This window comes from Phyllobates terribilis, unplaced genomic scaffold, assembly GCF_046119375.1.
Source record: "Phyllobates terribilis strain yellow unplaced genomic scaffold, ASM4611937v1 Scaffold_5__5_contigs__length_657084704, whole genome shotgun sequence".
Taxonomy (NCBI): Eukaryota; Metazoa; Chordata; class Amphibia; order Anura; family Dendrobatidae; genus Phyllobates; species Phyllobates terribilis.
Window position 1 is genome coordinate 383,389,352 of NW_027362765.1, and position 14,035 is coordinate 383,403,386.

The following is a 14,035-nucleotide window of genomic DNA, read 5'->3' on the forward strand; positions in this document are numbered from 1 at the left end:
CAATAGGCCAAAAAGGATTAGCTTTGCTAGATTCAGCCAAATGCTGTGAAAAAAACTTGCACAGCACTGGCACAGACCTGCCTGGCAAAAACTAATAGGAACTGATGTAACCTAGTCCTGAAAAGGACTCCAATTACAATTAGTCTTTACTCCCACAACCTATCTATTTAAGAGCACAGACCTGCCTGATAAAAGTCGTAGGAAATGCTGTAACCTAGTCCTTAAAAGGACTGCAATCACAACTATTCCCTACTCCCAAGCTATCTGTATATTTGTGCGAAAATTGGCTTGAAATTAACAAGGTATAGCGCACACAGCAACAGTGGTGCCGTCTAACACGCAGCTGCAGCAGTGAGAAAATGGTGGCGACGGGGAAAATGGCTTGGTCTTATAGGGCAAGGACATGTGACATATACAGCCAATGACACATGCCCTTGCTTGTGTGAAAAAAAGCACTTCGCTCCGTGTGTGCGCTGCTGATAGGCTGACAGATTGCACCTCCCCACTGTAAATGCGGGAAAGAGAAAAAAAAAATGGAGATCTTCATTGTTCCTGCAGAGATCCATCCCCTGCCCCTCCCCCCACCCCACTGTACACTCAAACTGCGTATTAACATTAATTTTCATCATTACTGAGAAAAAATCCAGTTATGATTTTGGTGCACGAACAGTTATCGAACATAACCTCGAACAGCCGAATTTTTCTCAAATTGTTCGTGTTCGCCGAACGGCTCGAACACCGCCCAAAACAGCTCGAATTTGAGATTGGCGAACAGTTCGAGTAGAACAACGCTCATCTCTAATTTTTAAAGAACTTTTTAAGTATCTGACGGACATGTTGTAAAATATATAAAGTAAATAATAAATCAAGAAAAAAGCAAAACAAACTAGAAAAAAAATGTAATACCCACCACCCAACCATGTTTGTAGTTTTTGCTTCTGTCTTAATATCCCAATCTAGAACATTAATTAACAATAGTGTAGAATGGACACAACTCTGAATTCCATGCTAGTATTTTACAATATATTTAATTTTAAAAATATTAAAAAATGTTTTTTTCAACAATTATGACATGGCTAATAAAGTAAAAAATAGAAATAACAATTCTAGAACAACTTTTTGTTGAGTTCTGTGTTGTATTTTTCCTCTGCTATTCCTCGTGGAAATGTACTATATTAATTTACTGACAGCTGGGTGTTACATAGGTAGAGGGTTGAAAAAAACCTCTTAAGTTTCTGAAAATAAATACCTTTTTTTTTTTTTACTTAGATCTACACTCTCAGCCAATAGCACAAGCCTGTGGATGCATGTTCCATAACTATACAACTTGGAATGAAATTGCACTTTTAACTATAAGCAGTGACCCATTATCTCTTTGTGGTTCCTGAAACTAATTGCTTTTCACATTGATCTTCCCTGTAGATTGTAAACCCCTATGGGCAGGGTCCTTTCTAGCGACAAGATAACAACTCCATAGAGTGACTGAATCATACATGACAATGACTGATTATCCATTCTTTTTCTAAATTAAAAAAAACCTCTTCAGGAATAGTAAAATTACCACCATATTGTAAGTGACTATTACTACTATACTGAGACTGTATGCAGGACAATCCATCCAGCTCCTGAAGCACAGAATGCACCGAAATGCAAGGAACACTAGAAATTCAAAGGATATAGGAAGAGTCCAGCATTAATGTATTCAATGACTTATTAAGTTTTCATTAAAATCAAATCCACACAGAAAGGAAGAAACCAACGCCGCTTTACACGTTTCGAGGAAACCATAGCAAACACATGATTGAAAGACATAGTCTACCGACAGTGTGCGGCACAAGTTCCAGTACCAGTACAGTTCTACTAGTACTAGTGATAGTGTGTATACATATGATATTACATTAATAGCATTACACAATATATTGTATGTACTGTATCTGGTGACTTACATAACATAAGGTAGGTTCATTACGTGGGCTATGCATGCTGCATCTTTTCGACACTGAAGAAACCAAAGAAAACATCAGAGGCTTCCCTGCACTTTAACAAGTACGTAATCAGGCATGGACTGGCCCACAGGAGAATCCTCCGGTGGGCCCCTGTGCAAAACTGGACCACCACCCTCTTATATGAGCAGTACTTTGTACTACAACCCCTGGCAAAAATTATGGAATCACCAGGCTCGGAGGATGTTCATTCAGTTGTTTAATGTTTTTGAAAAAAAGCAGATCACAGACATGGCACAAACCTAAAGAAATTTCAAATGGCAACTTTAGGGCTTTAAGAAACACTCAAATAAATCAAGATTAAAAATGTGGTACTCAGTAAGAGTAATTTTTTTCAGACCAAGCAGAGGGAAAAAATTATGGAATCACTCAATTCAGAGGAAAAAATTATGGAATCATGAAAAACAAACACACACAAGAACACTCCAATACATCACTAGTATTTTGTTGCACCACCTCTGGATTTAATAATAGCTTGCAGTCTCTGAGGCATGGACTGAATGAGTGACAAACAGTACTCTTCATCAATCTGGCTCCAACTTTCTCTGATTGCTGTTGCCAGATCAGCTTTGCAGGTTGGAGCCTTGTCATGGACCATTTTCTTCAACTTCCACCAAAGATTTTCAATTGGATTGAGATCCGGACTATTTCAGGCCATGACATTGACCTTATGTGTCTTCTTTCAAGGAATGTCTTCACAGTTTTTGCTCTATGGCAGGATGCATTATCATCTTGAAAAATGATGTCATCATCCCCAAACATCGTTTCAATTGATGGGATAAGAAAACTGTCCAAAATATCAATGTAAACTTGGGCATTTATTGAACATGTAATGACAATGCAGATTCGCGATTCATCACTGAATATGACTTTCATCCAGTCATCCACAGTCCACGATTGCTTTTCCTTAGCCTATTGTAACCTTGTTTTTTTATGTTTAGGTGTTAATGATGGCTTATGTTTAGCTTTTCTGTATGTAAATCCCATTTCCTTTAGGTGGTTTCTTACAGTTCGGTCACAGACATTGACTCCAGTTTCCTCCCATTCGTTCCTCATTTGTTTTGTTGTGCATTTCCTGTTTTGGAGACATATTGCTTTAAGTTTCCGGTCTTGATGCTTTGATGTCTTCCTTGGTCTACCAGTATGTTTGCCTTTAACAACCTTCCCATCTTGTTTGTATTTGGTTCAGATTTTAGACACAGCTGATTGTGAACAACCAACATCTTTTGCAACATTGCGTGATGATTTACCTTCTTTTAAGACTTTGATAATCCTCTCCTTTGTTTCAATTGACATCTCTCGTGTTGGAGCCTTGATTCATGTCAGTCCACTTGGTGCAACAGCTCTCCAAGGTGTGATCACTCCTGTTTAGATGCACACTAATGAGCAGATCTAATTTGATGCAGGTTTAGTTTTGGAAATGAAAATTTACAGGGTGATTCCATATTTTTTTCCTCTGAATTGAGTGATTCCATCATTTTTTCCCTCTGCTTGGTCTGAAAAAAATTACCCTTACTGAGTACCACATTTTAAATCTTGATTTCTTTTAGTGTTTCTTAAAGCTGTAAAGTTGCCATTTGAAATGACTTTAGTTTTGTGCCATGTCTGTGATCTGCTTTTTTTCTACAACATTAAACAACTGAATGAACATCCTCCGAGCCCGGTGATTCCATAATTTTTGCCAGGGGTTGTTTATACTGAATCACTATGTACAGCCAAAGGTGACATCTTATTCATTTACTAATCCACCCAGTTCATTGTTATACAAATTTGTGATTGCGGATAATGTCACATTTGCATGTAGCTGAAAAGTGGGACCCTGGAGTTGGTTACAGGTGGGCCCTTGGCACCCCAGTCCGACACTGTACGTGATAATAATAATTGGAGATTGAAAGTACAAGATATTGAATGTGTGGGCCAATCCCTTAATAAGGGATAAGGAATTATTTTTAAAAAATGTGACTATTTCTCCTTGTCACTTGCCATAAATGTTTTTTTTTTTTGCCTGGTATGAATGCCACTGTTTTCCTGAATCTGGCATTATTTTTTTTAGTTTCTGCTCCTCTCCTTTCCTGAGATATGGTCATGTCTTCCTTGTATGTAAATTTAGTATTGTTAGTCAACTGGGCATGAAGACACCACAAAGAATAGTAGAAGACCACACCCCTTTGGCCAACAAAACCAGATTTCTATACAGGAAAGAAGGGGCCATATCTTAGGAAAGGAGAAGCACAAGCAACAGAAGCTCAACAATACCAGATACATAAAAACGACAACATTTCTACCAGGAAAAAAAAACATATTTATGACAAGACACAGGTCCTCTTTAAAATATGTACTCTCAATGGTCTAAATAAAGTAAATAAAGTATATAAAGAATGGAATCTAAGAGGTGTTGATGTGTGGTGTGCTTCTGAATAGTATTTGCTCTTGATTTCCCCACTCGGGGATTGCAAACGAATGCAGATGGACACCAGCAATAGTTCACAATGATTTTACTTAATAGGAGGCAACAAACCTGATGCTTACAGTTCTCTGGTACAATTGAAACAGGCTTGAACAGAGGCGGTCAGTTGGCGTAGAGTAATGGGTTGAGACTGGCAACACTCAACTTGTGTTTGTGGGGGGCTGCATGCAATCCCTTCAACAGCACTTCCTTCATTCTGGCATGGTCTGGCAACCTCACAATGGAGTACAGCAACACTCACAGTGCTGGCCATGACCCCTCTTTATAGTCACCTCTGTTGGCACCAATTCCCAATACTGTTGGCAATAGCTTTATCAGTAACTTGACACAACTACCAGTCTTCAGTAATCTTCGATGTGGCAATCCTCTTAGATAGGTGTGTCAGTACTCACATTCCTCTATTATGAAATTCCCCACAGTCAGAAATAAGCCTATATGTTCCTCTCTGCTGTTGCAAATTATTTCCTTATTTCAGCATTGGGGGTGCTGTCATCTATATGGGCTGGTCTTTTTCCTGGACTGGAGTTCTTTACATATTCCTCTTTGGTCCTAAATAGGACCCTGAGGTGGCTCACCAATTGCCATTTATTCTTGTTCTGCCTAACTGCTAGTCTGACCAAATGTAGGAACTTCTAATCTCTCTATACACACTGAGGGGGGTACATCAGAATTTACAAGTTCTATTCTCTTGTAATCTGCCTGGGTATGTTAAACTCCATGTAATGCATTGGAACACACATCACCAATCACTCACATGATACATTCTGTGCAATCATTACACATTCACCTGTGGCTAAAGATGAGTGGATCAATCCGTGGAGGATCAAGCTTCAGTTGAATTTTCTGAAATGCATGGTTTCACACAAATTTAAACATTTTGAGATACGATTCCCAAAAAAACTTGTCTGCACCATTTCTCCCACGACTGAAGCATCAGAGAGGCTAACGTAGTTTTGCAGTGTCTCCCTATAATGCTCTGCAGCTATGACATCTAGTGGATTATCACGTCTTCTACAGTGGTGGTCAGTGCTGGGCCCATCACAGATCAGCGGTTCCCAGTGGTGCACAGTTTGTATGGAAGAGGCATTTTCCATTTCCAGAGTGACTGGGTAAGTCTCTCTCTCCTGTAGAGTGTAAGCTCTTATGGTCAGCAGGGTCATCTCTCTCTCCTGTAGAGTGTAAGCTCTTATGATCAGCAGGGTCCTCTCTCTCTCTCCTGTAGAGTGTAAGCTCTTATGGTCAGCGAGGTCCTCTCTCTCTTCTGTAGAGCGTAAGCTCTTATGGTCAGTGGGGTCCTTTCTCTCTTCTGTAGAGTATAAGCTCTTATGGTCAGCAGGGCCCTCTCTTTCCTGTAGAGTGTAAGCACTTAAGATCAGAAGGGTCCTCTCTCTCTCCTGTAGAGTCTAAGCTTTTATGGTTAGCGGGGTTCTCTCTCTCTTTTGTAGAGTGTGAGCTCATATGGTCAGGGGGGTCCTCTCTCTCTCCTGTAGAGTCTAAGCTTTTATGGTCAGCGGGGTCCTCTCTCTCTTCAGTAGAGTGTAAGCTGTTATGGTCAGTGGGGGTTTCACCAGTTTTAGCATGTTAAACTGGCCACATCATGAAATAGTGCTTGCAATATTGAATAAAACATTATTTTTGTTTTTAAATTTCTTATCTCTGTTGCGAAGATATTATATGCTAATTTCCTCTAAAATAAGTGGACGTGGGGCACGTAAATTTAAGGGGCCAGTACCAGTGCCCACCCTCATCCGTTATCACCCGTTCCACTGTACCGACATCCTGGATACCGATACAGTTGAAAGCAGTGATGAAAGAGAGAGTGTCAGCTCCCTTCCCCTTCAATCTTCCTCGGCATCTGAAATATGACATCTCATAGCAGCGGGAGCAATGTCTACACTATATGGTGCCTGCTGTTTTGAGCAATCAATACAACACTTCAGAGCGCTTGCTGCTGAGACCAGAGTAGCAGGGGAATGAGGAGAGGTGAGTATTGTATTTATTTGAGTACATTGTGGTTGCCATAATACTATATGGATGACTATGAGGTACATTATGCTACCGTGTTTCCCCGAAAGTAAGGCCCCCCCGAAAGTAAGGCAGGGTGGGGGGTTTCGGGGGGTCCGCCAATGTAGGGCACCCCCCGATTGTAAGGCAGGGTAACGGGGGGGGGGGGCGGGGAATGTAAGGCTGATTGGCCGATCAGCCTGTTCGTCACAGGCTCCCTAGTCCTTGCTGGCCACCAGCTCGAGCTGTGATTGGCCAGTCAGCCGGCTCGCAGCTGATTGGCCGAATCAGCTGCGACGTCACCGCCTACAGGCTCGCTCCGATTGGTCCAGCTTCCCCGGCATCCGAATCGTCAGCCCGGCACCGCAGAGGAGATTGAAACAGAAGGAAAGTAACGGTAAGTTCCGAAACTCTCTCTGTGTGTGTGTGTGTGTACGGTATGTGTATGGGTGCCGTATGGGGCTGTATGTGTCAGTGTGTGTACGGTACCGGTACGATACCGTGTTTCCTCGAAAGTAAGACCCCCCCGAAAGTAAGGCAGGGTGGGGGGTTTCGGGGGGGGGGTCCGCCAATGTAGGGCACCCCCCGAAAGTAAGGCAGGGTGGGACTTTTGGGGGTAAAATTAATGTAAGACAGGGCCTTACTTTCGGGGAAACACGGTAGATGGACAACTATGGGGGTGCATTATACTATAAGGATGACTATGGGGGGCATTTTACTATATAGAGGACTATGGGGAGTGTATTATACTATATGGAGGAATATTTGGAGTATATTATACTATATGGAGGTCTATGGGGAGTGCATTATACCATATGGAGGACTATGGGGTGCATTATAATATATGGATAAATATGGGGATTCATTATACTACATGGAGGACTATGGGGTGCATTATACTATATGGAGGACTAATGGGGTGAATTATGCTATATGGATGACTATGGGGTGCATTATACTGTATGAAAGGCAATGTTGGGCCAATTATACTATTTGGAGGGCGGTGTGTGGGCCATTATAATATTTGGAGAGTTATAGGGTGGGGGGGGGCATTATAATATTTGGAGGGCTATGTGGGAGACTTTATACTTTATGGGGGGCTATGTGAGAGCAATTATACTGTAAGCAAGGAATTATAAATGCTGTGTGGAGAGTTGTATGGGGGGGGGCATTATACTGTATTTAGGCCCATTATACTACATGTAGGGCTGTGTGGGGGGGTCACAGTTGGGAGATAATACTGTGTTGGGATCACCGTACTTTGCCGGGGGAGATGAGGTGGGGTACAGTAGGGTAGAGGAATTCACTGTGGGGGTATCATACATGTTTCTGGGGCACTTTTATTTGCATCATACTTTATGGGTGAAAGGGGAATCTAGGGCTTCAGTAGGAGGAAAATTACTTTGTATGGGCTGCAAAGTAATGAGATTTGATCTTCTGTGACCCCTCCGAATATAAAAAAAAATTTCTTGGGGGCCCAGATACAAATTCCGGTATAGGGCCCCATGATTTCTGTGTATGCCCCTGAGAGCAGAACTGTGTGTCACTACACACAGAAAAAGCCTAGTCTGATCTCTGGGGACATTTTCTCTCTTTTTTGTTTTTTTTTGCTTAGTATAGGTCAATCTCATGCAGGCAGGGGCACAATGATTGTGATTGCAGAGGGTGCAATCGCGACCAGGCCTGTGCTGGAGGGGGGCTCACCAACACTAGTGACATTTTCAGCTGAATATGCATATCAGGGATTGTAGCACAGTGAGACCCACTGCCTCCCTATGGTACAATACACACCGCTGGTTAATCAGAGGAAGTAATGTCATGTACTGGCTATAGAAGATGCCGCACATTGTGGGAGAAGATAAAGGTAAGCAAAATCATTTGTACATGGACATTATTACTGGAAGGGTCTCAGGATGGAGGACATGATACCAGGATAGAGGACATTATAACAGGAAAGGGAGACATTATACCAGGTAGGGGCCCAAAATGGAGGACATTATACTAGTAAAGGGAGACATTACACCAGAAAAGGGCCCAAGATGGAGGAAATTATTACTGGAAGTGGCCCAGAATGGGGGACATTATTACTGGAAGGGACTCGGGATAAGGGACATTATACCTGGAAGGGGCTAATGATGAGGGACTTTATACCAGGATATGAACATTATACCAGAATGGGGCCTCGGATGTGGGACATTATACCAGGAAGAGGCCCAGAATGGAAGACATTATACCTGGAAGGGGCAGGATAGAGGACATTATAGCAGTAAAAGACCAGGGATGGGGACATTATTACTGGAAGGGTCTCAGCATGGGGGGACATTATACCAGGAAAAGACCCAGGATGGATGACATTATACCTGGAAAGGGTCAAGGATGGGAGACAGTATACCAAGATGTGGGATATTATACCAGGAAGGGGTCATGATAGCGTACATTGTATCAGGAAGAGGCCCAGGATGGAGGAAATTAATACTAAGAGGGGCCCAGGATGGGGGACATTATTTCAGGAATGGGTCAGAATCAAGAACATCAGATGGGTGATATTATTACATGGGGGGGTGAACACATATGTCTTCACAGAATATGGAGCCCTACAAGGGTCCAAACATCTGATGTACATGTAGGTGAGGGTGCATGCGGGGGAAAAAGTGCGCATCCCAAAGATGAATCTCGGCTAATGCCGAGAAGAGGAAATTAGCATATAAACTCTACAAGCTAATATCTACGCAACAGAGATGAGAAAGAAAGAAATAATAGCTTTGTAGCCACTATCACATGATGCAGTCAGTTTGACATGCTAAAAAGCTTAAATGATGCTATAATCTCTGATGATAGCATGAAAGTAGCATAAAAGGGGGGAATTCCCCTGAAACATAGCCTAAATCAGTGTGTTTGGAACATGTTTCTGTGATTGCTGCACTATTTGGAGTCTGAAAGAATCATGGCAAATTTGGTTGTTCTTCTTATTCTCAAGGATTATCCATGAATGTATGGAAAAAGATTGCAAACTAAAGGACATTATACTCATCAATGGTGAATATTCCTATTATGGAAATGCTCCTCTTTTTCTATATGGAATTAATGGCAGTAAAATATTTTTAATGCATAGTGAAACTATTTTTCGGACATTACAATATTCTTAAAGCCTTAATACATTCAGGCGTTTACTGCACTAAATTCTGTAAAAGCAAAACCTGTAAACAGAAAAGCAATCACAGCATTGCATTTATTTCACCATTTCCCTACACATGGAATGTTTCTACTTATGTTTCAGTACTTTATGTGGTAAAATAAATGGTATCATTCAAAACGACAACTACAGCAACTAAACAATCTACCATACGGTTACATAAATGCAAAGATAAAAAAAAAGTATGACTTTTAAAATAAATTGTAGGAAAAAGACTGACTTGAAAAGAAAACTAAAATTCTCAGCAGGAAGAGGTTAAATACTTTAACATAACCAAGTTTCTATATAAATATGACAACAAAACCAAGTGTACCTCATTTATCCAGTAACATAACCAAGTCTACTAAATAGAAACTGTACCAAAACTAAACTAATTACATAAATACAGTTCCAGAGCAATGCTTACTACATAGATATAGAAACAAAACCAAGATTAGTTCAGGAATATGGGAAAGGAACCAAGTTTGCAGCATAAATATGGTAACAGAACCAGGCTTGCTACATCAATAGGACAACGGAACCAAGTTTACTACATAGACACGGAATAACAGTATCAGACTTAGTACATTAATATGGGAAAGGAACATAACCAATCCTAATGAATAGTTAGGGCTACAAAACCAAGCTTACTGCATACATAAAGTACCAGATAGAGATGAGTAAATTTGAAAACCTTTTCAAGCAGAACCACTAAAATCTTGGTTAGTAGATTCCTTCATTCACCAGAGTTGAAGGTATGGACAACATTATAAATAGTATAGTTGAGTTGATTAGTAGGTACTTGGATACATCATATTTGAAGGCACCAGGAAGAGTACAGATAAGTTGGTTATCGGAGACTTTGATTCAGCAGAGTTGAGGGTGTGAACAGCACAAGAAATAGTAGAGCGGAATTGATAGTCAGGCACCTGGATACAGCATAGCTGAGAGTGTGGATAGCACCAGGAATAACAGAGATAAGTTAATTATTAGTGTTGAGCGAGCATGCTCGACACTGCTCGGTACTCGCCCAAGCATCACGCTACTCGGGATGTTCGGCGAGCACCGAGCATTTCCGGGTTACTCGGGTGGGAGCTCGGGTCTCCACCCTGCATGTTTGGCTCTCTTTACAGAGCCAATGAACATGCAGGGATTGCCAGCCAGTCACTGTAATGCTGCAGCCATGTTGGATGGGCATTACATTGATTGGCTGGCCGCACAGCGTCACCTCGAGTATTTAAAACCAGGCGCTGCCATCTTGGACACAGGCGGCCGGGATCAGACAGTGTAGGGTCAGTGCTGCTGATTTAGGGAGAGATATATAGTGCAAAATAGTTAGTGTAGGGTCTCTAAAGCCTGCCAAATCAAACAAACAGTCCTTCTCAGGACTAATGTCAATCCCAGATATCAGGCAGGCAGGCAGGCTGTATAGGAGACGCAGTGGTTATACCAACAAATGCTGCATTACAGTCCTGTGTGCTGCTCCTGCTGCTGAAATTGCTAGACTTAGCTCCAGGTCATGGGGGCCAGGAAAAATCCTTTATTTTTCATCTAAATCCTCTTTTTTTTTTTTTCCTCCTTCACACTGTGCAAAAACCCATCTTATTACCTTTTGGTGTCCCCCCCCCAAAAAAGTGTGTCTGTGACTGTTCAGACATAAATATATCTGTTTAAAAGATTCTGGTGTAGGCCACATAACTATAACTGTGGTTTTGCAGTTCCACGGTTCAAACCTCTGTATTATCCACTTTTGGGCCATTTTTACCTTAAAAAACAGTTTGAGTGTGTCGCTCACTGTTCAATCACAAATATATCTATTTAAAAAAGTCTGATATACGCCAGTAAATTATAACTGTGGTTTTGCAGTTCCACGGTTCAAATCTCTGTATTATCCAGCTTTTGATATTTTTTCCGTAAAGAAAAACAGTAATAGTGTCTCCCTGATTGTTCAGACACAAATATATCCGTTGAAAAGATTCTGGTGTTCGCCACATAAATATAACTGTGGTTTTGCAGTTCCATGGTTCAAACCTCTGTATTATCCATTTTTTCGCCATTTTTACCTAAAAAAAAACAGTTTGAGTGTGTCGCTCACTGTTCAGCCGCAAATATATCTATTTAAAAAAGTCTGGTATACGCCAGTAAATTATAACTGTGGTTTTGCAGTTCCACGGTTCAAATCTCTGTATTATCCAGCTTTTGGCCTGTTTTACATAAAAAAAACAGTAATAGTGTCTCCCTGTCTATTCAGACACAAATATATCTGTTTAAAAGATTCTGGTGAAGGCCAAAGAAATAGAACTGTGGTTTTCCTCTTCCACAGTTGAAATCTGGGTGTTCTCCAACTTTTTGCCTTTTTTCTATATAAAAAAACAGTTTGAGTGTCTCGCTGACTGTTCAGACAGAAATATATCTGTTTAAGAGATTCTGGTGTAGGCCAGAGAACTAGAACTGTGTTTTGCCTCTTCCACGGTTCTAATCTTTTTCTTACCCTTTTGCCATTGATAGTGCGAGTGTAAGCTATTTTACTTCATTTACAATGGGCAAGGCGCGTGCGTGGCAAGGGACGTGGAACTGGACGTTCTGGTGATGGTGCGTGCAGAGGACGGGGCCGTGGCCAAGGTGAAAATCTGCCACAACCAACAGTCACATCTTCTCACTCCCAGTTCTTGACCGAATTACTAGGAAAGCACAGAACAACACCAGTGTTGCGAACTGATCAGTGTGAACAATTTATTAACTGGATAGCAGATAATAGTTCCAGTTACCTGGGAACCACCACCTCCGGTCTATCTTCCACACGTTCAAGTCTTAGTAGCCGTGAGTCTCGACCGCATACTCCTACTCACCCTGATGCTCCTTCCTCCCACCATGCCGAGTGTCATCAGACAGCAACTGATCCCACACTTGGACACTCTGAAGAGCTGTTCACTGGTCCATTTCCATATTTGTGCCCCTCGCCTGCTCCGCTTGAAGTGGTGGAAGAGGAGATCCCATGTAGCGATGCCCAAATATTTCAGCAGCCACGGTCACACGAAGGCTACGGTGGGAAAGTGTCACAAAAGGTGGGTGTTGATGAGACACAATTGACAAAAAGTCAGGAGGAGGACCAGGGTGCAGAAGTGGAAGACGAGGTGGTGGATGATATAGTAACTGACCCAACCTGGCAGGAGGCCACGCAGAGCAAGGTGAGCAGCACACAGGGGGAGGAAGGCAGAGAACCCCAACAGGCAGGAAAAAGCTGTGTGGTGGCCGCAGACAGAAGGCAGGCAACCATTCCCCGTAGCACCAACACGAGGGACATTGCAAGTACAACCAGTCGGTCTTCCAGAGTCTGGAATTTTTTTAAAGACTCTGCTGATAACCCCAAAATGGCCATTTGTACCACCTGCCAGGCCAGCATCAGCAGGGGTGACAAAACTACCAGCCTGACCACCACCAGCATGATCAGGCACATGTCAGCAAAGCACCCGACTTTGTGGGGCGAACCTCAGGGTCCACGACCAGTGTCAGCGGGTGTCACCACTGCTTCTTCCGCTGTTGTGCATGTAAGAGAACCCCCTGTTGTGCGTGCAAGGCAATCCCCTGACCATACTGCATGCAAAGATGCCCCCTCCTCTCAGTCTTCACTTGTTATGGCAGTTTATCAAGAAACAGCATCAACATCCACGTCCACGTCCCACTGCAACGTTCAATTGTCCATATCCCAGAACTTTGAACGAAAGCGCAAATTCGCAGCCAATGCCCCACAGGCCACAGTCCTAAATTTGCACATTTCACAACTGCTTGCGATGGAAATGCTGCCTTTTAGGCTGGTGGAGACGGAATCCTTCCGCAACCTTATGGCGATGGCCGTCCCTCGGTACTCGGTCTCCAGCCGACACTATTTTGCCCAGTGTGCCATCACCGCCTTACACAATCACCTGACCACAGACACGTGGACAAGTGCTTGTGGCCAGGGACGGTACATATCCCTGACGGCACACTGGGTAAACATAGTGGAAGCCGGGACCCAGTCGGACCTTGGGATGGAACACATCCTCCCCACACCGAGGATTGCGGGCCCTATGTCAGTCAGAGTAGCCCCCACAGTGTACAGCTCCTGCGCATCATCCTCCTCCTCCTCCTAATGTTCAGCCTCCATCTCAGATATCACCACATCAGTTACAAGCTGGAAGCACTGCAGTACTGCCTCAGCCAAGCGGCAACAGGCTGTGCTAAAACTCATAAGCTTAGGTGATAAACCTCACACTGCTTGTGAGTTGTGGACAGCTGTGAAAGAGCAAGCAGATATGTGGCTGAGACCGCTGAATCTAAATCCAGGCATGGTCATGTGTGACAATGGCCGTAACCTGGTGGCGGCTCTGAGGCGAGGCGAGATCACACACG

The 14,035-nt window shown here is 42.7% G+C and overlaps 1 protein-coding gene across 3 annotated transcripts in view; it reads left to right on the forward strand.

The window, feature by feature from the left end:
* LOC141273289 (C-type lectin domain family 2 member A-like) overlaps nucleotides 1-14,035 on the forward strand; it is a 121,154-nt gene that overhangs the window by 12,600 nt on the left and 94,519 nt on the right. Inside the window, exon 4 of one of the 3 annotated variants that reach the window (XR_012322082.1) lies at nucleotides 1,270-4,392. The exons of the other annotated variants lie outside the window; for them this stretch is intronic. The gene's annotated coding sequence lies outside the window, so the exon portion shown is untranslated. Of the gene's footprint in view, nucleotides 1-1,269; nucleotides 4,393-14,035 lie in introns of those variants that run through there. 3 annotated transcript variants of the gene reach the window in all.